Source organism: Paroedura picta, chromosome 8 (genome assembly GCF_049243985.1).
Source record: "Paroedura picta isolate Pp20150507F chromosome 8, Ppicta_v3.0, whole genome shotgun sequence".
NCBI lineage: Eukaryota > Metazoa > Chordata > Lepidosauria > Squamata > Gekkonidae > Paroedura > Paroedura picta.
The window spans coordinates 35,168,472-35,192,005 of record NC_135376.1 but is presented as its reverse complement, the minus strand read 5'-3'; the positions used below and the strand labels follow the sequence as shown (position 1 = coordinate 35,192,005).

The 23,534-nt window shown below is 42.0% G+C and overlaps 1 protein-coding gene across 3 annotated transcripts in view; it reads right to left on the bottom strand.

The window, feature by feature from the left end:
- LOC143843240 (glypican-5-like) overlaps positions 1-23,534 on the bottom strand; it is a 471,566-nt gene that overhangs the window by 261,911 nt on the left and 186,121 nt on the right. The gene's annotated exons all lie outside the window — the stretch shown is intronic.

Genomic DNA, 23,534 nt, shown 5'->3' with positions numbered 1-23,534 from the left:
TTTTGGCCTGAGCATGTGCAATAAAGCATTTGTGCCAATACACAATCAATTTTTTAAAATTGCGCCACCATCCCTCCATTCCTGTGACACTCAAATCACTCAACTGGGGTGATATGTGAATGAACACAAAGAATATCAGCTGCCATTACATAACTGTTAATCTACACAATAGTTATGAATTGCCCCATTGTACCTTAAATCATAGAGCCTCTTGTGGCGCAGAGTGGTAAGGCAGCAGAAATGCAGTCTGAAAGGTCTGCCCATGAGGCTGGGAATTTGATCCCAGCAGCCAGCTCAAGGTTGACTCAGCCTTCCATCCTTCCGAGGTCAGTAAAATGAGTACCCAGCTCTCATGAGAAGTAACATTTAATTTTCTTGAGGTGAAAATCAATCAATCAATCAAATACCTTTATTGGCATAATCATAATAAAACATTTATACAAAAGACAAGGTGGTTCAGGTCCCAGGTCACTTGGAGAAAATCCCATGAAGGAATCTTGCAACGCCTTCGGTTATTTCAGGGTTATGATCCGATAAGAGAAAGTGCACTATGGTTGCAGGACTGTTAGTCTTGCTCGCCCTCACAAGAGGAAATATGTACCATTCTCTGAGATTGTTATGTTGCTCACAAAAGAGGAGAATGTGTTCCATTGACTCGGGTTTCTTTGCAGGACATGAGCAGAGTCTGTCAGCATATTGGATTTTAGCGTACCGACCTTTAGTCACTGCTGTTGCTAGGAGGTTCAGCCTTGCTAGCACAAAAAATCACTTCAAGGAAGGCAATTTTAAAGATGTAAAATACTCCGGGATCCTTCTTGCTGGGGCATAGATTTCAAAAGAGGATGGGAGATACTGGCTACTTCACAAGTTTTGGATTATTTCATTAATATTATTTCATTTATCTGTTACTTGATTCATTATATACACTACTGCATCAGTGATGGGAAAGACAAGCCACATCTTCCAATAAAAAATGAGCACAGAGATATGATTTTTTTGACATTGCATATCACTTCTCTTTGTCCTTCTAAACTGCCATCTGTGTCCTGACAGAGCACGTTATCATTGATGACAGTATTCACTGATTCAGTATAAGGCAGCTTCGTGTGTTCATTCTCACATGCAATAGCAGGTCTGATCATGTGGTCTTGTATATAAAATTGCTTTCAACATCCTCAGTAAAATTAAGACTCTTGCACTCTCTGGGAAACCTTAATTATTAAGTAGTAAAGAACAAATACATGGCAACAAAGTTGCATGCAAGTCCCAAACACTAAACTTGTCCTTGGTTAACACTAGCACGTACATTGGAAATCATTTTGCAACGAAAAAACTCATGTTTTCTCATGCTTCAAAGAGAGCAAGCAAACCAACGGGGTGTGTTTGGAATTAACGTTTCCAAATAAAATCTGCTGATTTGCAAACAGTAGGATGAAGCTGACAGCCAATTTTTTTTGGGGATTCTTTCAAAGAAGTCATAGAGAACTTGGATTAAGAGTCTCCCTCAGGGATGGATCCATCACTGATGATTAGCTTCTCAACATGCCAGAATTTTTAAAATTATTTGAGAGAAAAAGCATAGCTAAACCTTGTTCATAATTTTTCCCAAGTAGTTATAATGTTTATCACAATCTAGACTATGATTTTCTCCACATTGAAAATCTACTCCTTCTCTAACAATTTTTTTAAACAATTTATATATATATCAGTTGGTGGAGATTGTCTGAAACCTAAGAGCTGCCACCAAGTCTCTGGTTTGACTTTAGTTTTTTTTTGGAAACAATGGAGGGTGGGATGATAACGTGTTTGGGGTGTAGTGTATTTTTTAACATCTAGTCTAAGGAAGCTTCTGGTTTTTGTTATAGTAAAAGTTTGTTATAGTAAAAGTTAGTACAAAGGAAGATTTCTAGCTCTCAACAATACCTTGTGGATGTTTGGAATGGTCAGCTCTTGGGTTTCAAAATGGTGAAGCCCTCCAAAGTTCCTGCTCGGAACACAAATGATGTTTAAAAGGATTCATGACATTTAGTCAGCCTTTTCAACACAGCCTGGGAGGGGCAGCAGACAGATTTGGGTTTGCTGAGCCAGTCCCAGCAGGATCAGGGCAGGCTGGTATTGGACTGACATGTCAGCTCCTTACCTCCCCCAGGTCAATCCCAGCCTTCAGCCTACCTCAGCAGGGTTGGGGAGGGCAGCCACAGGGCTGAAATGTCAGCTCCATGCCCCCCATCCCAACCTGCAGTTGGCTCCAGCAGCCATTTGGCAGGGTCTTTAATCTCTCCTCGGCAAACCCATCTGAAGCTATGGAGAATGCAGGGGTCTGATAGAGAGAAAGACTCTGGGGTTGTTAAATGCCTCCCCCCAGCATGCTGCTGGGAGGTGTACAAATCTGCTGATTACTGCCATGATTTAATATGCTTGTTCCTTGACTAACTATTTTGATTTAATGCTTAGCCTTTCTGTATCCATTTTTTCTGTCTGCATTTTAGTCATGACCTGTCTGCTGTTCATTTATTCCTGTAACAAACTCTTATCTTGAAAGTAGTAACACTAGGCGCCCCAAGGCCCGAGCTAGGCATGTTATCATTATTAGAAGCATTCCCAGATGGCACCTGGGTTCACTGTCTATTATGGCTGTAACTGTTAGAATGGGAATTGGGCGGGAAAGTGAGAGGGTAAAAGAACTGCGTTTTAACCTAGACCTGGCTTTGTTATGTCTCAGAAAGAACTGCTGAATTAAACTCTTTCTTATTTTCAAAGAAGTGTTTGGTTTCAAGTCTGTCTTCCTGACAGGAGGAAGGCATTTAAATGGATCTAGTTCTGTTTAAATGCCTCTCCTCCCAATGCAGAACCCTACAAATAACTGAGAGTCAGCCATTTGTCATGCTCTGTGCTGGGGTTGGGAGGCACACTCGGGTGGTAGAAGGCATTTAAACAGACATAGGTCCATTTAAATGCCTCCCCTGTCAAGTCTCCACTCATAGCAGGAAGAGATATGCAGGCAGCTAGGTAGTCTTGAAGAGAGTGTGCAAAAGCATGGTCACAAAACATCAGCCAAGGCCATTAGCCAGAATTCAATCACACGCATAAGCCAAGTCTGATAAGGGCAAGACGTTGGTCCACAATCAAATGTCGCGAGCTGAAGGTCAGTCAGGGAAGCAGATGTCAAGAAGCCAGAGACAAGGATCTGGAGGTGCAGGTATGGTAAGAACAATGTAGCCAGCACAGTGGGCTTCAAGTCCCCAGTCTTTTAAAGCTTGACAGGCATTTAATCATGAACAGCTGCCTCAGCATTCAGCCTGGACTTTGCAAAGACTCTTGGAGGCCAGTTCTGCCTTGAGCAGTTAACTGTGTACCCCTATGCCTTTCCTGGAGAGCAAAGTGCTGCTTTTTACATTGCTGCTGTTTAGGCTCAGGAGATAAGGGTGGGGAGTCAGCTGCACCCTGATTGGCCCTGCCCCTACAGCACCCACCCTCCCTCACCAAGCCTTCATTCCTTCCCTCACAGACATGCCTGGCTGCTACAGCCAGCTAGTGGGTGACTCCTCTGCTCTACTTGCAGGGCCCCAAGTAAGAGGCCCAGCTGAGGGGGGGCGGGGGAGAGGGAGTGCTTCCCAAAGGCCTGGAAAAGCCTCGCACAGGCCCCGGGTGTGCTTTCAAGGCCTTTGGGAAGCCATCCGGCCGAGGGGGTGTGGGGGGGAGAGGGAGTGCTTCCCAAAGTCCTGCAAAGGCCTCGCTCCCGCCCTGGCTGTGACCCTTTCAAAGCCCATTCTTACGAACAGGCGTTGCCACTAGTATAAATATAATAATAAAAAATAAATAAATAAACTTGATTTATGTGTTTCAGCTATGTTTTTGACTGTACATATTTACATTTTATAAACCGTCCTGGCACTGTGGAATGATCATTTATGTTTTAAATGAATTAATATGAAAAAGTACTCTCTTAAAATCTATTTCCAGAATAAGGAATGTAACAAGGAACAATTGCAAGAATTGTGATTATCTAACTGAATACAGGAGAACTGTATTTTCTTCAAAGAAAAACAAAGAGAATGGATCTGTTCAGACATAAAGCAACAGGTGAGTTCAAAAATAATGGGAAATGCGTGAAACAAGGAGTTAGCTAGCAAATGACCATCTAAGCTTGATTTAGCAACTCTTGGCTTCAGCACTGACTTCTTCCCCTCCTTCCCTGCCAGAGACCTGTCTGCTATCCCAGCCTACAGCACAAAACAACCTAATCACAACACCATCTAGCTTACCACTGGCTTCCAACAATGCAAGGGCAGTCAAGGTTTTCTCAGGAAGATTCTCCTATTATGAGGGCAGCAATTGGCCACCAAGCCTCCCCCACCCCTACTCCATTGAGAGGCTAACCATGAAACCTGCAAGGCTTTTGCATTAACCTTCTCACCAAAATCCCAGCAAAATATATACTTGATGATTTTGGTGAAACCCTCACATGAGAACTCCCTCCGAAGTCTACAGCTCTAAGGAATACAAAATGCATGTGGCAGACGTTCCACATTCCTGTCTTGCTTATGTGCTTTGACTTATTTCTGTCTCCTGTTTCTACTCAGTTATATGAGGGAATGTGTTTAATTCCCACTGCTAAACAGAGAAAGCAAGTATCAAACAATAAAAACTGTGAATGTGAACTTCACTCATTGGAACAGGAGGTTAACTTTTATGTGGGAAACACTTCAGCTGGGTGTGGAATTTTGGGAGCCAGGGACATGATGTTCTCAGAAGTGCTGCCTGTCAGTAGCTTGCCACTTGAAAAGAGGGTTCAGGGGCTACATAGGAAAGGGTGACAAGGGAAGTACATGGTGGACTTCAGTAGCCAAGCCACAGACTCATAATACTATATGACAAAAAGTTTATGAAACATTCTATGAAACATTCAGGAATATACCTGAATTTCTGCCTTTTCCCAAGAACAGCAGCTAAATCTGCAACCTTCTTTCTCTGAAGAAATTAAAGAAAATAAAACTACATTGTTGGCTTCTTGAGTCTGAAAAAGTTTTGATTTTCCTACAGGATGATCCTTAAATTGTTGTTTGGAAGCATGTCACACTGAATGAAGATGCCATGTAAAGAACAAGGGGTTCAACCAGTGTCTTCCCACATAATGCTATACACTCCAACTGCAGCTACTAGAATGTGGCAATATTCCAACCTACATTTGTTCTGTTCAAACTGACACATTTTTAACCTGTTCTCAGGAATATGTACTCATGTAAACTAATATGGTTACATATCATGGTCTAGTACAAATAAATAAAACAAACTTTTATACTAAAACCCCCTTCTTCAAATGCTTTTAGATTTAGCCAGTTTTTAAAAAGTTAAACCATTAAATGCTATTTTGATGTAATGGGTTGAATTCCAATTGAATGCTAAATGTTATTTGACAGATCATGAGAAGTTAATTATCTAATAGTTAGAGACAGACGGACTAAAGAAAATAGCAGCTGGATTACTAAAATATAAAACAACATAATTATTTAAATATGTAGTGGCCTAACCTCTTTTTTCTTCAAGTTACCAAGAAGAAATATAAAAATACTAGTAGTTAAGCCCACTGCATGTAGAAATGCAGCGGGCGCTAGTGGGAGGAAGGAGGAAGCAGGCTGGTGGAGGTGCAGAGAGGCCTTTCTGTGGCTGCCCCCCCCCCCCGAAGGCAGTGGGTAGAGGCGGCATTGGGCATCGGCAATGTGTGGTCTTTTTGGAGTCTTCCTGCCCCCCAGATGGGTGGAGCCAAGGCCTGTACAGGCTGTGTTGGGGACGTTTGGGCCAGGAATGAGTGGGCAGGGGGCTGTTCAGGCCAGAAGAGGGGTTGCAGGGTTTTCTTACCCTCCTGAAGTTGGGCAGGCCTCTCCAAGCTATTTTCTGCTGGCAGGTGGCCTTAATCCTGACAAGATGGAAGTTTTACTGGTGAGTGAAAGGTCTGAGTTGGGACTTAAGGTGCCACTCATTCTGGATGGGATCACACTCTTCTTTGAGAAACAAGTCCATAGTTTTGGGGTGCTCTTGGACAGACCTACTGTGGCCAAGAGGACCTTTTACTAGTTTTCACTGATTAGCTAGCTATGGCCTTTCCTGGGCAGGCCACTGTAGTACATGCCCTGGTTACATATAAATTATATTAGTGCAATGCCCTCTATATGGACCTGTCCTCAAAAAATATTCAGAAATTGTTGCAGAAAGTTATTGAATGGTTGGATCATAAAGACCATATCACTACCATCTTAGACCAGTATACTTGAAGGTTTGCCTACTCCCCTACAAACATATTGAGCCACTACAGTCTTCTTGTGAGACCCTGCTTTGGGCAACTCTGCATTCTGAGATTACCTGGGTGGCAACCAGGGAGAAGGCTTTCTTGGTTGTGGCACCAAAACTTCAGTGATCCTTCCTTTCTGCCCTATGTATAGATTTAAATTGAATTATAAGCCAAAGCTGCATTAAATTTAGATTGACAGTTCATCAATTGGGAGACAGTTCTGAGTATCTACTGCAGACTAGAAATAGATGTAATTTAAGAAGTTTCTCCATTACTTAGGTTAAGCATACCATTCCTTACAGAATGTAGTGTTTTATCTAAATGTAATCATTGACAATTAATTTGGCCATATGAAGTTATGAGTCTCAAAAAACATCAAGGGAAGCTCATTCATATGTATACATATGCACGCATGATAAAAATATGATGTATAATATTAACTTAGATACTAAATGGTAGTGTAGTAAAATGTTAAAAACAAATGAACAGATTGGAAAGCACATGCTATTACAGCTGGATTCCCACTCTCCAAGAAACACAGATCCATGTAAATGCATCACCATTATCTAATTATTCTCACAACAAGGATATGAAATTAGACATATAGACAGTGATTGGCCTAAACTCACCCAGTAAGCTAGAGAGAAGAACCGATATTTCAGCCAAGATCACACAGATGTTCCTACTAATCTTCTAATTAGTATTTTACAGAATATAGTGATAATTGCTAGTTATATAACATAGTTCTGATGTCATATACCCTTGCTCCTAATAATTATTATACCAATCCTTAAAAACATGCCAGATAAACCTTATCATATCTATATTACAAATGTATATGAGGAAGAGGAGGCCAGGATTTCACCAGCTCTCTAGCAAATAGGTAAAGCCACTTAATGACTTCATGGGTGAATTGAGAATTGAACTTGGACACTCAGCTCCATCCTGAGTCCCTGGAAAGAAGTTGGAAAATGGGGGGGGGGGGGCAGGGTTTAGCTACTAGCCAGATTCTTCATCAAATCAATAAATCTAAAAATTGTGCACAGACATTGTTCAGTACATTCCTCTTTGGTGTTAAAATCTGAGTGGAAGATACAGTACTCTTCTGATTGGTCAACATGCCTGTTGGCCACTTCTGTGCTCTAAGATCCCTAATGGCAATCAGTGGTAGATAAGGGGGACTTACTACCACAAGGAGGCCCAGGCTGATGTCACGGTGATGTTATTGGCAACATGGTGACATCATTTTTAGGGCATGCCAGTAACATCACTGCAACACTGGTCTAGGCCTCCCCACATTGCCAGTAATTCCCCCAGCCAGCCAGCTGATCAGCAATTCCCCCTGCTGTCCAGGTGAACCCCTACACCTGCCAGGGGCCTGCCAGTGATAAACGTATTATATCACCCATTAGCTGACTTGCTTCATTCCTTGTATCATTATAGAGGATTAATCTTACCTTCAGGTTATCAGAAGGTTATTCATTTTTCAATTCAAATTAGTTAAACTCTAAAAAAATGGGATGCAGTCACAATCTGGATTTCAATTGGTCTCTCTGCAGACATATTTTCCAGTGGAAAGCTTGTATATTTTTCTGAATTTGTTTTACATAAATGATTCCATTTGTTTTCACTTGTTTGGCAGACTTGCAAGCAACTACCATAATCTGGAATTGGGGAGAAGTGAATTCAGTGAGCTGGAGCAAACCTGGATTTTTTTTTTTCAGTTCTCCTTGTCAAATCTGTCTCACGACTGCATTTCAGATTGCATGTGATTATCAGTTTGGAAACTTCATTCCCCTATCTGGCACAATATCCCAAGGAACTTCTCATTAACAGCAGGAGACTTCTCAGTCTCTCTCCTTGTCAGATCTCACCTCCTTCCGAGAGTTACAGAAATTACTTTTCTTTTGGGAGCCAGCACATTATTAGCAACTCATATCATGCATAAAAGATTTTTGATAAAATAGGATATTGCCTGCAGCATCCTTTTATTAAAAGGCTTAACCCTACCATCTTCAGATATGTTAATAAAATACTAGCATATAGTTCTGGGTATTTTAAAACTCCAAGATGTCACTGTGTCTTTAATCCAACACAATGGCAAACAGTTCCCAGTACAAGAGAGTCCTAAGTTATTTACCATGAAAATGAGACCATGCATGAAAATGGTGATTTTAAATACCAGTATGTCATAGATTTTGAGAAACAAATGAATATGAAATCACATCGCAGTCTAAAATAAAATAAAAGAAATCTATTTTTGTAATAGAGGCAGTATCCCATCAAAATTGTTCACAGTCCAGTTGCTCTTACAGATGGCCAGGTGCCAAAAACTCATGAATGTTAGCCAGATGTCTTCAACAAATGGTTTTAATGACAAAGTGCATATGACGATCACTTGACAAATTCCTATTTTGCATGCCTCTCATTATTCCCATGATGTAAGGTAAAACAGCATCAATATGGGCAGGGGAAAATAAGGAACAATAAGGATTAGTGATTAAGTCAAGCCAATATGACTTATTGCTTTAGTCAAGCTTATATAGCAATAATTGTGCAAAACAGTTAAGTGGCATTTTTCTACTAGCTGTGAAATTCCTACCCAGTTCTATAAAGTTATAAAAGCCTGTTATTGCAAAGTGCTTCAGCCTGCATGAATCCCTCCTCGACTACACTAACCTGTTATTATTTTCACTGTGGCATTGTAAGATTCAACACATGTAAACTGTATAGCCTGGTTACTTAACTGTAGCCATGAGGGGTATGAAAGGTGGGGGGGGGGGCTTTTCTCTGGATTCAGGTACATTGGACCAGAAAAAACTATCAGTTTTTCATGATATGCCTAATCCGAATACCAATATTCCATATTCAGGAATTCTGAATCTTTTTTAGTCAATTATACACAATAGCAAATCTATCCTTGGATATATTCAGTGGTATTGGTAAAGACACCAAACCTGCAGCATAGTTGCTGGAGCCTCTCCTCAAAAGAACCTCCAAATTCCTTCTGAGGAAACTTGTCCATAAATCTACTGAGCACAAATCCATCATATATGATATGGAAGCCCAAATTTGGAACTTCATGAGTTCAGCAACATATGTAGAGCAATGAGAGTGGATTATCTGGTTTCCAGGAACTTTCCTAGACCCATTATGCACGGGCCAGAATTCCCGCACTGGTGGCAGCTGGGCATCGGGGAGAATCCCTGATAATGCACACCCCCGCCGCCGGCACAGGGCCACGGAAGGCCCGCATTATGCAAACGCGGGAAATTACACAGTCCCTGGGATACCGTGGGTGCCAGCAGGGGCTGGGGTGGGTCGGTGCTGTGCATAATTGAGAGCCCCTGGCCTTTCGGCCTGCCTGGCCCCAACCTATAGTGTCCCTGTAGGGACACCGCACGCCCCTGCGAGCTCCGCGGAGCTGGCAGGGGTGTTCCTGCACCCCCACCATAGTGTGTGGTGGGGGCCCGGCCCCCTCACTCCCCCCCCCAGCCCGGCCACTGCTACTTTCAGTGCCCGGCAGCATCCCAGGTCTCCTGGCCCCGGCGCACAGCGTCTGTGTGCGTGCTACACCGGAGCAGTCCTGTATGCTGGAGGAGCCCTGCCCCTGTGCATACATGGGGAACGGCGGGGCAGCAATGGCACGGCAGCAGTGCAGAGTAGCTGCCATCGTGCATAATGAGTCCTAATGCTGTAGTCAAGAGATAAGATCCAGACTAAGTTTTCCATTAGCAGAAGGTACTTCCATCAGCAAAATAAACTTTCTGGTCTTCTCTCCCCTCCTGCTGTAGCCCATTGTTTTCCCTAAAAACCTGCTGTTGGGCTATAAGGAACCCTTGGGAATGGCATGAGGGACAAATTGATGGTCTGCAGCAGGAAGGAGTAGAAGTCTGGATCTCACACAAGGTCAATATGGGTGAATTTTTTTTTCATGCAATGCCACAACATTATTCCAGTATTTTTAAATCTGTTAGATGCCCTCATTTCCACTACCGCATAGAAAATATTTTTAAATACTTTGTGAAAAATTGCAGCACCTGAAATGGAGAGGACACAAAGGAGAGAAAATAAAATATGGTTTAAACATCTTTTTCATTAACATCTTTAGCTCTGACACAAAATCAATAACAGACAAAATGTCTTACTACTTTTCTTAGTACTGACAGAAAAAAAATATGACCTAGTCTCTCATTCCATGTGAAAATCAGCTATTATGAGTTCCCATCTGGGCGCTAGTAAAAAAAGGAAAATATCTTCTCTTTTATCCTTTAACACAAAACAGTTTCTGCAAACTGGCTCATTTGATCTAACTGATACCATGATAGCTGAGATCTATGATAAAATGTGACTGACCAGCTTGCGAAGAGAGGCAAGGATGCTGCTGTAGTTAGTCCACAGCTTTGAGCTCAAAACAATGGGCAATATTACCTTGGAATTTAAGATGGTGTTGGGAAAAGAAGGAGAATACCACAACTAATGGGATAAGCGACTACTGGCAGATTTAGATTTAGATTTCTTTGTAATACAGCTCCAAGCCAGCAACAAAGCCTATGCAACTTTTAACTACTGGCTGTTGGTAAGAGCATTTGCTTGTGGGAATTGTATTTTGTCAGGGAAGGGGGAAGAAGAACGCACCAACATAGCAGGGGAGACAGGGATAGATGAGTCAACGCCACTTACATGTGCACCTACTGAGCTAACTACCAAGCCTTGTGGACATCAGCAGTTCAGGCTGGGTCTTGTGAACCAACATCCATGGATGGCTCTGAGTGAGATGCCCTACACCTCTCTGCCTGCCTTCCTTTATCCTGCCCTTCCTCCAGCGAGCTCCAGGTGATGTACATGGTGTAGCCATATTTTGTTTTCACAACCACCTTGCGAGGTAAGTTAAGTGGAGGTCATGTCTAGCCAAAGTTCACACCGTGAATTTCATAGCAGAGTGGGGGTCAGAAACTGCCTCCCGAGATGTGCTTCTCCCTCTCCCCCTAATTGTCCTGTAGCAGTGGTCAATTTCTACTAGCAAATTGCCTTAACTGTTCACTTGAATAAAAAGGGGGAAATATAGTAATGATAACAAGAAGGATTTGCGTGGTACGTAACAAAACAAAATTGAAGTCCAGTAGCACCTTAAATATCAACAAAATTTCCAGGGTATAAACAAACGCCTATTCTCTAAATAAAAAAAGTTTTTGTTCTGTTACCACAAGTTAACATGGCTATCCACCTGAAACTCAGGTCCATGTAGGTGCCTACACCTATCCACCTTCAATACACACAGCTTGGGGCCACTGAAAATTGTTTTTCCATAGGTAGTATCAGTCAAATTCAACATCTTCCATCTAAGAATCTGTGAACTACTAGAGTTGTAGTCTTTACTTACTGAATGTCTTCAGTTTTGTAGGACATCCTTTAAAAAAATCTAACAATTCAGCCTACCGTTGTTGTATGCTACATGTTACATTTTCCCATCTCTAAGCTGCAGTCAGTAGATACTTTGCAATTAAATGAGAAAACAAAATACTAAATATTAATGTCCCTTGCCAATACCACAGATATGTTTGACTCCGTCACCTTATGCCATTTCACAGCATTCAACAAGGCAGCACAAAACTGATGCAGATAGTTCACACTTAGAAATAACACTACATGTGATTTCAACTGCAACATGCACCTGTTGGGTGGAACATATGAAGAGATTTATGTTCAGCTTGCCATAACGTATGAAGGAATGAGGGGTGGAAAGGGAATACTCTTCTGCTATGGAACCTGATCTATTCCAGATCACATTCCAGTAATGAATGAAGTTTTAGTCAATTTAATGGTCTATTACTTACGAATTTCTCATGTTCTTACAGGATTCTTCTTACAGTTGATTGAAAGAATGAAATAAAAACACAATACGTCATTTTTTTTGTTTTCCTTTCCACAAGCTGGTGAATTAATTCATTTGGAACATGCTGGCTCCATCTACACAGAAGTTCATTTTAGCAATTGAATTAAATGTGTAATCTTTAATAGGATCAAAGATAACTACATTTAAACCATTGGCACCTGTCAAAAATAGATGCTTATTTCCCCCCCCCCCCCAAAAAAAATAAAAAGACATGGAAGTTGAAATGTAATATTTTGCCATCTGGAACAGTAACTTTTAGGGACTAGAAATTCAAAAGCTATATTTCAATTTGAAGCAAAAGTATATAGCAAAAGGAGAAACAGTATAAATGGAAGGGATATTTTGCAAAATATTTATCACTGAGCCTAGCTCAATTTCTAGAGAGAAGCCCATTTTTATCTGTTCATTGAAATTCATTTTGTTTATATGAATGCAGATGGATCTGGGAGTGCCAATTCTTGCACAGAATTCTCCCATCCAATCCAAAAGGGTTTCTGAATAGATTTTAGCTCCAAAAGCCTGCAAGCACATTTTTTTTGTCCATGTAGGTAGATCCATGTACTGAAATGAATTGGGATAACTAGGTGTGCTACTCTGCATGCAAATCAGATATCACACAGAACACTCAATCAGGACTTGTGACTGTCCCTGGAGGAGCATTATGGCAAAGAAGCTATGCAATCTTGATCTAGCCATACATAAACATTTTCAAAGATCAACTGATTTAAATAAGTAAAGCATGTACCCAGGAGTGTTTAGACAAGTGTTTAGCTTTGGCTGGATAATGCTCAAAGCACATTTTTTTTCTTCCCAAATCTTTTTTTGGCTGTATTACAGTGTATTCCTAAGCAAGAGTTATATTCTAATCTGAGTGATTTCAGCATACTTAGAAAAATGTCACTTTCCTTACAACTACACTGTTAGTTATCCAGCATGCACCAGAACATGGTGCATAATTACTTAAAATTGAATTATACAAGTAAAGAAGTACCTCTCTTTGTTCATGTTGCATCTTTGTCTAGTAAAGCTGATGGACAGGATGGACAAAAGAAAATACTTCTTTACTCAATGAGTTATTAAATTGTGGAATTCTCTGTCACTAAGTATAGTGGTGGCCTTGAGCACAGATGGTTTTAAACAGAGAGAGGTCTATCACTAACTCCTAGCCATGGTGACTTCAAAGGAATACCTATAGACCTCTGAATACTAATGCTAGAAGACAACATCATTGGGAGGCATTGGTCTGTATGCCCTGTTTGTTGGCCTTCTAGGGCAACTGGTTGACCACTGTGTGAAACAAGTGGTTAGAATAGATGGAGCCAACAGAACACTACTTATGTCCTTTGTAAAAGAAAGACTGCCAGATGACTCAAATGAGTTAACCATCAAAGTACTTTGAAAATAATAGTAATAAATGAATTAACTAAAATGATTATTGAAAGTAGATTCTTCTTAGAATGACAGGTATTTAGTGTCTCAACTGCCATGATTTTCAATTTGTCATTATTCTGTGCCACTGACAATCCTTCAGAATCAAGAGTGGGATGGATTCCTTGTCAACAAGCAGGAGAAAAAAAATCAGGGATAATAAATGATTCTGTTTTATTAAATTTGCAGTGAATATATCACAGCCTCAAGAGAGCTGTCAGTAAAAGCTGAGCTGGAAAGTGATAAGGTTTTTCCACACAATATTTTCATTTTTGTTAATAATATGCATACACAAATAAGTTTACTGATTCACAAAATGTTAGTGATACTCCTTGTCCTCCCATGGGCATCTCAGATAGGTTACAATAAACCAGCACCAAAGTTGTCATTTTCCTAAAAAAAAAAAATCCAGATACATTTGACAATGCTTAGATATTTTATATGCCTTTTTTAAGCTTCCAAGAACGATTTATGAGCCAGAAATAATTCAATGATGTGGTATTTGGATGGTATTTCCATTATGCAGTAACCAAAATGCTTTGCTCTGTTGCCTTAAAATATGGCTCTCTGAAGTATTCAAAGTGAGATGTAGCAGACTCTCTATAAGAGAGAAGGGCTGGGGATCAGGAGAAAACCACAGGCAGTCAACTTAGCATCAGAATGGACATGATCTTAGAAAATGACTTAAGCCACTTGGGGATGTAACTGCCAATAGAATCCTATCTACACTCCTGTAGCCATCTGTTGTAAAAATTTCATCATGCTTACAGCTGTACCAAGAACAGAGCTTACTATATAAGCTCCCAATTGCACAGATGATATTGCTACATCCAATTTATCCTAAGAGACCCACATATCTGTGTCCATATCAAATCACAGACACTAACACACAGTTTACAGCCCACTGCTGGTGTTGTGTATCAACCAATTAAGCCTTCCCTTAGAAACTGGACAGCAATTCCAGCAAGCAAGTAAGTCATTAAGACTGGACCAATTGTCCTGGCAGACCCACAGACTTCTTTGATATTCCCTTGCTCAAAATTGTGCCCTCTGATGAGCAATGGATCTCCATGTGTGCCACAAGTAGCGTATTATATCCAAGGAAGCCCTTACCATTGGTAGCTCATTCTTTACTCCATCTCCCAACTGTAAAAAGTATGAGAGATCCTTTCAGTTTAGTAAGCTTCCTGAGAGGCTGGGAGAGCAGAACTATTTTACCAAATTCATTATTCTCCAGCCTGTGCCTACCAGCATTAGTGATTTCCTTAAGCTATTCAACATGGTGTGATGGCACCAAACCAGCAAAGCTCTATCAAGATTAGTTGTATAGCCAAGAGACACTGCTCTTTTTAGCACAGAAATACAATGGACCAGAAATAAGAGCATTATTCCACTGTGCTACATTAATAGACTCCTGTTAGTGCTTACTACCAGGGTGAAGGACAAGTGGTCTCCCATACAGGAAACAACGGTGTAGAATGCCCCCTGAGTTGTCTATACCACCTCTTTGACTGGTATTCAGAAAGTAAGGAATATGAATGTGTCCTTTCAAGAGAACCATACAGTATGTTGTCTGATGACTACTGGGTAGGGTTGCCACCGGCAAGTGGCACCTGGTTTCTTCTGCTATCACAATTGATCCTGAGACAATGAGGACCAGTTCCCCTGGCAAGAAAGGCTAATTTGAAGGGCAGACTCTATAGCAGAGGTAGTCAAACTGCGGCCCTCCAGATGTCATCTGGAGGGCCGCAGTTTGACTACCCCTGCTCTATAGCATTATATCCTGCTGAGAATCTCCCCCAAACCCCATCCTCCCCAAAATATGCCCCCACCAAACTTCCATGACCTTTTCCACACCAGGAATTGGGTCCAACACACCAGTCGTCCAGTGGTGGGGCAATTTCTGGTTCCACATGATCCCAGGCCTGGCCCATCTCAGGTCCACATTTGCCCCAGGGCAAGGGAATATGGATATATCCATGTTCCCTTATTTGCCCCAGGCACCAACTGAACCTATGTTGGGCCTGGGCCATCGTGAAGGGAAGAGTTGGGCTGCCCTGCCCTGGCTTCTCTGCACCCATGGCCATGACAACGGTGTCCTGGAAGAGACAGAAAATGCCCAGGTGGCTCTGCCGCACAGCTCAACATGGCAGAGCCACCTGGGACATTTTCTTTTGTTTCAAGAACTCAGTATTGCATTATTATGCAATACCAAATTCTTGAAATAAAAATAATAGGCCCTGCAGCGTGGCAGAACCTCACCACCCTGGTTGCCTCATCTGGAGACACAAATCTGGGGTGGACTGGATGCAGGGGGGAAATGCTCCCCTGCCTGGACCCAGGAAGAGGAGGGGCAACCTGCCCAGGCCAAACACCTGATGGCAGCACTGCACTGGCAGTGTAGAATGGGTCCAGGTATTTCCCAACCTAGAGCTGGCAATCCTACTACTGGGGCAGGGAAGTAGAACTGCACAGTGCATATAGTTGCACGATTCCTTTCCTTGAGACTTTTCTTTCTGCATACAAAACAGCTCTGGGTGACTGTAGATGGCACAGAGGGCTAGTGATGGAAAGAGACGCTTAACCTTTTCCTTCTCCTCTGTTTTTTTCTTTCCTTAATGCTCTCATCAACCTCCTTTTCTCCTTCAGGAGAAAAATAAAGGGTTTTGTCTGAAGGTGAAATGAAGAGAGGATGATGTCAACAGAGGAGTGTCTGTGAAAGAAAAGTGTTATACAGGCCATTCCTCACTCTGAACCTAAGCACATAGATTTCACCCTTAGGTGAAGGTAGGGTTGGATAAGAACATACTTTTGCATTTCATTTTATTCTCGAACTGTATTGGAGACATTCTTCCTGTTTCAATTAGGCATACTGTGAATGCTTTTTGTCTGTTCCTTTTCAATGCATCCCGGTAGTTCAGTTGCTTTGTTTACTACTTTTTAAAAATTATATACTACTAGTAAAGCCTGTTGCATGCTGTAATGCAAGGGGCACTAACTCATGGTTTGGTGTGGGTGTTGTGACTCACCTGGAAGCTGGCATCCCTTAGAGGAGGTTTCTCTGTGCACAACAGTCCTGAACCAAGTCAGGTTCAAGCACACCAAGAAAGTGTGGAATTCGAGAACACAAACTTACACCTTACCTCCTCTCTGTGTTTTCCTGACCTGAAATAGGCCAGGGAGTGTTATGTGGCTGGTTAGGTGGCTGCGGAGGCATTATACCCTTTTGAGGCCCTACTTTCAAACCTCAAGGAATATTTCCAGTCCAGAGGTAGCCAATTTCCAGGTGCAGCCAGGAGATCTCATGGAATTACTGCAGTCCCCTGCCAGCTCTGACTTGAGCAGGGTTGTTGTTTGGACCTTCAAGGATCAATTCTCCCAATTTTATAAATAGCTCCTGCTTGCTAGTGACTGTTATTTGTGCACCATAAAAAAATTCCTTTTGGTTTGCACTCTTATTATTAATGCTGGGGCAGTGGGTCATTCAGAGGGGGCCGCTGTAACAATTCTAGCACTTCCAAGTTGGTTCTGGACAAGGGATCTCCAATCAGCATAGGCTGTCACTGGAACCATGTTGGGTTGCAGCTTGTGGGAGAAAGATAGGTGATCATCAGTGCACACCCATGTAATGTGACCCCTGTTCACAAGCCATTGTCTACCATGGGCTTTGTGGGGGTTACCTGGTCTGAGGTTACACTGGGGAAATTCAGTGGCAGCCTCCCATATCATGGTTGCCTCCTCCCATCTCCTCCCATGGATTCTCTTCAGCTGTGGATAGTGCTCAGGGGAGTACCTCCCAGCAGTCATCATTGACATCAGCTTATGGGCAGTGTCATGCTGGGTTAGTGTTGGTAGCTGGGATGTGTGCTGCAGCTAGATGGGTGTTCTTACACTGCTTGGTTGGCATGGGGGGCAGCCGAGCCATAGGAGACACATGGTGGCAAGGATGTGGGTGCAGGCCTCACTAAATAGGATGGCAGTGCATCTTACTTTCTTCTGTGGGTGGGACTGCTCTGTCCCAAGATTAATCCATCTGTCTAGAGGCCACTGCCTTCCCTGACTACAGACAGCAATACCTATAAGGGAGGTTTGGGGTGCACTTGTAGATGCACTTGGAAGCCTCAGTGGAGGAGAGACAGATCCTGAGGTGTACTGGTCCCTGTGGCTGTTTCTCTCCTTTCTCAGTGTAGTATGTCCTCCTATATAACATGTCCATTGCCTCTGCATGTGTGTTTGTATGTGTGTGTGTGAGAAAGAAAGATGCTGTGTAAGAAAGATGCTAAGTTCAGTCAGTAGTTATAGGGCTAGCTGAGGCCACAGACCATTCCTGTCCTTTGCAACTTGACTTTGGATTGGCACAGTATATATATATTGCCATTGAGTTTGGGCAACGCTGCCCATCAGCCTCTTGTGGCCCTCAACCTACTGGGGGCATGATTCTTATGGGGGGAAGGGTTGGCAAGTCCAAACAGCTACCCTGCTTTGGTCAGAGCTGGACTGCAATTAGCATCCGGCCCCAACCAGTCCACTAAGGAACTGGGACACATGTGCCAAGGCAAGATGAAGGTGAAGCTGCCCCTGAATATTCTGCAGCCCCAGTGGCTGGCAGCTACACAGAAGCCTTGTGACAGCCACAAAAAGGTCACATAGGTCCTGCTTTATCTCCTTCCCCAGCATCTACATGAAAGCCAACCCCACCGGCATTCACTTCTATCCTGATGCCAGCTGTTCCATGGGAGCCTCCTGTAAGCAAAGACACTAGAACTCCAATTAAAATATTGATAATAGCGAATAGATAATTATGATGCTTCTGGAATGACCAAGGAGATCAGATGTATACCATACCAAGGACATGAGTATACCAGAAATCTTTGTGGCTCATATTTTATTTCAGTAAATCTTTACTCTTGAACTTTAGCCAGGAGTTTTTTCAAACATAACTGAATTACCTGCAGCCATGTGGGAAGGATATGAGGAATTTTGATTTGCTACTTACACTCCCCTCATTTTATGTTATCTCTACAGATTAGTTTGTTTTCTTCCTATTTAGTGTGTTTCCAAATGCAAGTGTTGAAATTCTTTTGATATATAAATTTATTTGTCCATTTCAATTTGAATTTACATAACAATGCCTCTTTCTCAAAGTGTGTGTGGAAGGGAACACGACAAGTAGGATTCCCCCCTGCACAAAAAAATCAATGCCAAATATTATGAAACCATGGTAACCATCAATTTAAACAACTTTGTGCTTAAAAGAAAATGTATTGATGCAACAATCACTTAACCATTTGTGGCTGATTGTCATAGTAAATAACACAGTTCACTCCATAACAAGAGCTTTATTTTGGAGAAGGACAGAATTACCATTTTAACCAAATATCCATGATGATTTATAGTCAGCAGTTCCCACAGGAAGTAAAACTATGCCACAGGGAAGAAAAGCAGAAATGTATCTTGTTCATGCATTTCTGCTCTACCAAAAACAAGCCAATTTTGCTTGCAGTGGCTGATATGTTAAGGCCCTTGTTAGGCTACAAAACAAGAGAAGCAACCATAGAGTTATGCCAATGAGAAATCTATAGTGAGATCCAGGATCACTGTCCTTTATGCAAACAATTAACAACAGAGGACTAATTAAGTGAATCAAATTGCCGAAGTCATAACACATGCAAAAGTGGGTTTAACAAAGCGAATAACTGTTAACATTTCCAGAGCAGAATGTTAAGACACCTGCAATCAGACACTCTGATGTGAAGGGGCAAAAAAATTAATCCTCCATATAGTATATTTCAGCACTGGGAATATTATTCAAAATTCCTTAGAGAATTAAGAGGAAAAATTACTTAGAAAACTAATTTCTTTTACTGAGGCCCGGGGGTGTGTGTGTAGTCTTTGCCAAGGAACGTTGCCGCCTTGCCAAGGAACACCGCCTGAGCCCCTGCTCCGCTTGCTTTCCCACTCGTGCCCCTGACTTCCTGCCGCCCGTGGGGGGGGGGGTGCTGCCAGCAGCAGCTGCGCAGTGCCATGCTGAAGGAGAGCCTCAGCCATGGCAGCCACTGGAAAACACCAAAGGTGAGCCGGTGGCAGAGTGGCAGGGCAGCCCCCGAGGCAGCAGCCAGGGAGGAGGACGAGGAGGAGCCGCGGCCCGGTGCCAGTCCCCGGACCGGGGGTTGGGGACCACTGCCCTAAACACATGATCAATGCCCTTAATTTCATTTCCTACTTTGGACTGTTAGCCCAGTAGTACCAATGTGAACAGTTTGAATTTTCTGCCAAAGCCTCATTTTGATCACTGGACTAAGCTTTTTCCTAAATACTTCCCCGGAATTATTTCCAGAACCCTGTACTACATCCTTTTCTACCTTGTCCAATCAGGGTATACACTGAAGCCCCCCACCTAGCGCCCTCTAGTCCTTCCAAGCCTGGAAACAATGCTCTGCTACTACTCCTAGTCCAATCCAGAATTTCCCCCAAGGTGTTTATTTTTACTGGCTACACAGGTCTAAAAAGGTAAAGGTAAAGGTATCCCCTGTGCAAGCACTGGGTCATGTCTGACCCTTGGGGTGACGCCTTCTAGCGTTTTCATGCCAGACTCAATACGGGGTGGTCTGCCAGTGCTTTCCCCAGTCATTACCGTTTACCCCCCAGCAAGCTGGGTACTCATTTTACTGATCTCAGAAGGATGGAAGGCTGAGTCAACTTTGAGCCAGCTGCGGGAATTGAACTCCCAGCCTCATGGGCAGAGCTTTCAGACTGCATGTCTGCTGCCTTACCACTCTGCGCCACAAGAGACACAGGTCTATGAAGCTACAAATCTTCCTATTTGAAGCACAATTAAATGTTGACCTGCTTTTTTCCACCTTTGTGCTTACCTGCCTAGATTCCTGCTTTGTTATTGGGAACTGTCGGACTTCAGGACTGATAGACATATTTTCTTTTTTGTTGTGCTCTTTCCTCCCTCAGCCCACTAAAGGCTCTGATTTACTTCAGTTGGAAGGCAAATTAGTATGCTCCTTCAAATCTATAACTGCCGAGGTCTGCCATTCCTAATGCCATGGAGTGAGCGAGCCAATGGCATGCCAACCACTATTGATCGAACTCTGAAGGAATGCCCTTTGGCAACCAATCACAGCAGCTACAGCTAACCCCTTCTGGCCGAGTTTGGTGTGCATATGACATGGCTGACACAGCTAGCTAGGTAAACAAAAAAATACTGCTGACATTTGCCCCAAATGGTCATTTTGCACAGGTTAGTTTTTTCCATATAATGATTGCAATAGAAGGCTAGCCAAGTTTTAACTATTTTCATCTTTTAACACCAAGAAAACCCTATACTTAGCCTTGAAGACCTTCCAGTACTAGGCTTGTAGCCAATTTACTTTCATTTTTAGCCCATGCTATTCTGTACTCCAGGAAGTTCTTATTAAACACTGCAGTGGTTAGCTTCCCTGATTCTTTTTCTCTTCTGGGCTGATTCTGCATTTACTTTGTTTATTCCTTTGTGGATCTGCTGAATTCAGATCGATTTGAACTTGTGTCTTCCTCTATTTCCATTTAAACAGAAAATATTCTGCACGTGATTAGGAAAGCTCAGAAGGGAGGAAGCCTCTTGAAGGGGAGGAGGATTTGAGACAGCAAAGGAGGGGGAATAAATCCCAGAGGCAAATCTCTGCTGAGAGAAGTTTTGGTTTCTGGAGCTTCTGCCAAGAGAAGTTAGGGCGTCCCCTTTAAGGGAAGCTTGCAACCAGGAAACAAGAAAGCCTTTGAACTGATGCCCTGGCCAATTGGGGCTTTTCTACAGCTTCGGAGGTTCGGCAGCAAGTTAGTTCGGGACAAGAAGATAGCTGCATGCTTTTTCATGCTGATTTTTCAAATATTGAGGGTTATATCCCCTTCAGGATATTGCGGGGAAAAGATAGGGTCACTCTGGGAAAATGTAAACTGGCCAAAATCAAAATGGAAATTGCATTCAGTGTAGATGGCAGGGATAGAATCAACCTGGGATTGATATATAAACTCCATGCAGATTAAGCCCTGATTAGCCAGAGAGAGATTGGGGGCAGGGTAATCATTGCCCCTGAGGTTAATATTTTCTTTTGGCTCTACTTTTTGATCCCTTGACCCTACTTTGGACCTTCTAGCTCTGCCCCTGAGCCCGTAAGTTCCACCTTTTGACTACAATGTTCCTGCCCTGTCAATGGCTCTTTCCAGATTCATGTGTTTTAAGATATAGCAACCCTCAATCTTACCAGCACACAAGAGTATGCCCTGAAATTTAGTGAGCTACTTTTCTACCTGTTTTTCACTATCCATTGAACAAGTGTTTTCTTATGCAAATTTGCAATGCAGGAAATTGTGTCCAAAGAAAGATTAGTCCAAGTCCTCAAGAGTGTAAATCATGTTATAGTAGAGCTGAAAAATTTCCTCCCCACCATGTTGCAGCTCTATATTTGCCATTTTGCCATCCTAGGCTGGCTGAGGAAACAAAATGTTTCAAGCTCTAGTGGGCCATTTTCATGCTAGGAAGGGAAGAAAGGAAATGTATTAGATGTAGGACTAGGAAGGTGATAGATTAGAGTACCCTAGCATAATAACCAGATGTGTGCACTTACCCTTAATGAAAAAAATGTGTGTGTAATATGAAAGCAGAGAAAGGAATATGTGTACTTCTGATTCATATTGGCCTTTTGATATGATGCATACTTGCATGGTCCTGGAACAGATGCTAAAGGATCAGCCAAAGTTAAGAACTTTTAAGCCCCACTGATTTCAAAGAAACTTCCATGTGGTTAATTGTAGACTGTCATGAGCACCCTTGTCTTAAAAGGAATTGTTCCCATCCCCTTCCTATATGACCCAAATTGAAGTATGCATGTCAGTGACATTGGGGAATACATGTCATATAGACATACTGCATTTAATATCTTCATTTATTCATTACTTTTATTGGCATTTCATAGCATTACAACGTATAAAAGAGAAGGATCAAGCAGCTGGAAATATTTATAAAGAACAATAAAACAAATTGCTTAGATCTAAGCATTTAAAACTGTGTTCTTCCCTTTTTTGGGAGGTAATTCCTTCCACCAGTGGAGGACCCTTACCTCTGCTGGGGAGATCTGGCATCCCTCTCTCCAGGTACCACCTGGGGATACTGCACACAATTAACTGTTCCCACCCACAGGTAGGCAAAACTAGGAAAAGAATATAGTGAAATAAGGCACAAAATTCGTAAGTGCTCATAGTCTGAAGTGTTTTTTTTAATTATATACAGATAATCTCTACCAGTCCAGACATCATTGTAAATAACTGTGGTTATATGATTTATTAAATAAATGGCAAATATCCCAACAATAACCTTTAGATTCAAGTAAAGCAATTGATTTTTTTTCAAACACTGTAAAAACTTTTTTTTTAAAATTAGTAATGTCCATTTATTTTATTTTATTTTTCAAATTAAAACTACTATGGGCCTTAAGATGCAGGTTATACTTGCCCAGGAGGCAGTTTATATTAACTCATGAGAAGGTGATGGGGGAAACTGCATTTATTAGATAAACATCTTTTCCTACAGCCTAAAAGTCTGTTTGTAATCAGCTGCCTCTGCATGCGATAAGAGATTTTAGGGTCTTTGCCAAATCTCACTGTGTGGCCACCATTTGAAACTAGCTCCGTCTGCATACTTGGAAATTTAGAAGATTCCTACTTTAAAGAGGGGGACTGAAAAAGGCATTTGTGTGATATCGAAAAAGCAATAATAAAGAAGTTATAGCTATTTCTACTAATCTGTTTAGAGACAGAAATTAGGGGCAATTCAGAAATTCAGCTAACCTGAGCTGGAAAAAAACCCTGAAAAATACCTTGTCAGTATTAATTAACCTGGATTCTGATATTTTTTTGGCTACCAAAATGACCAAGCTC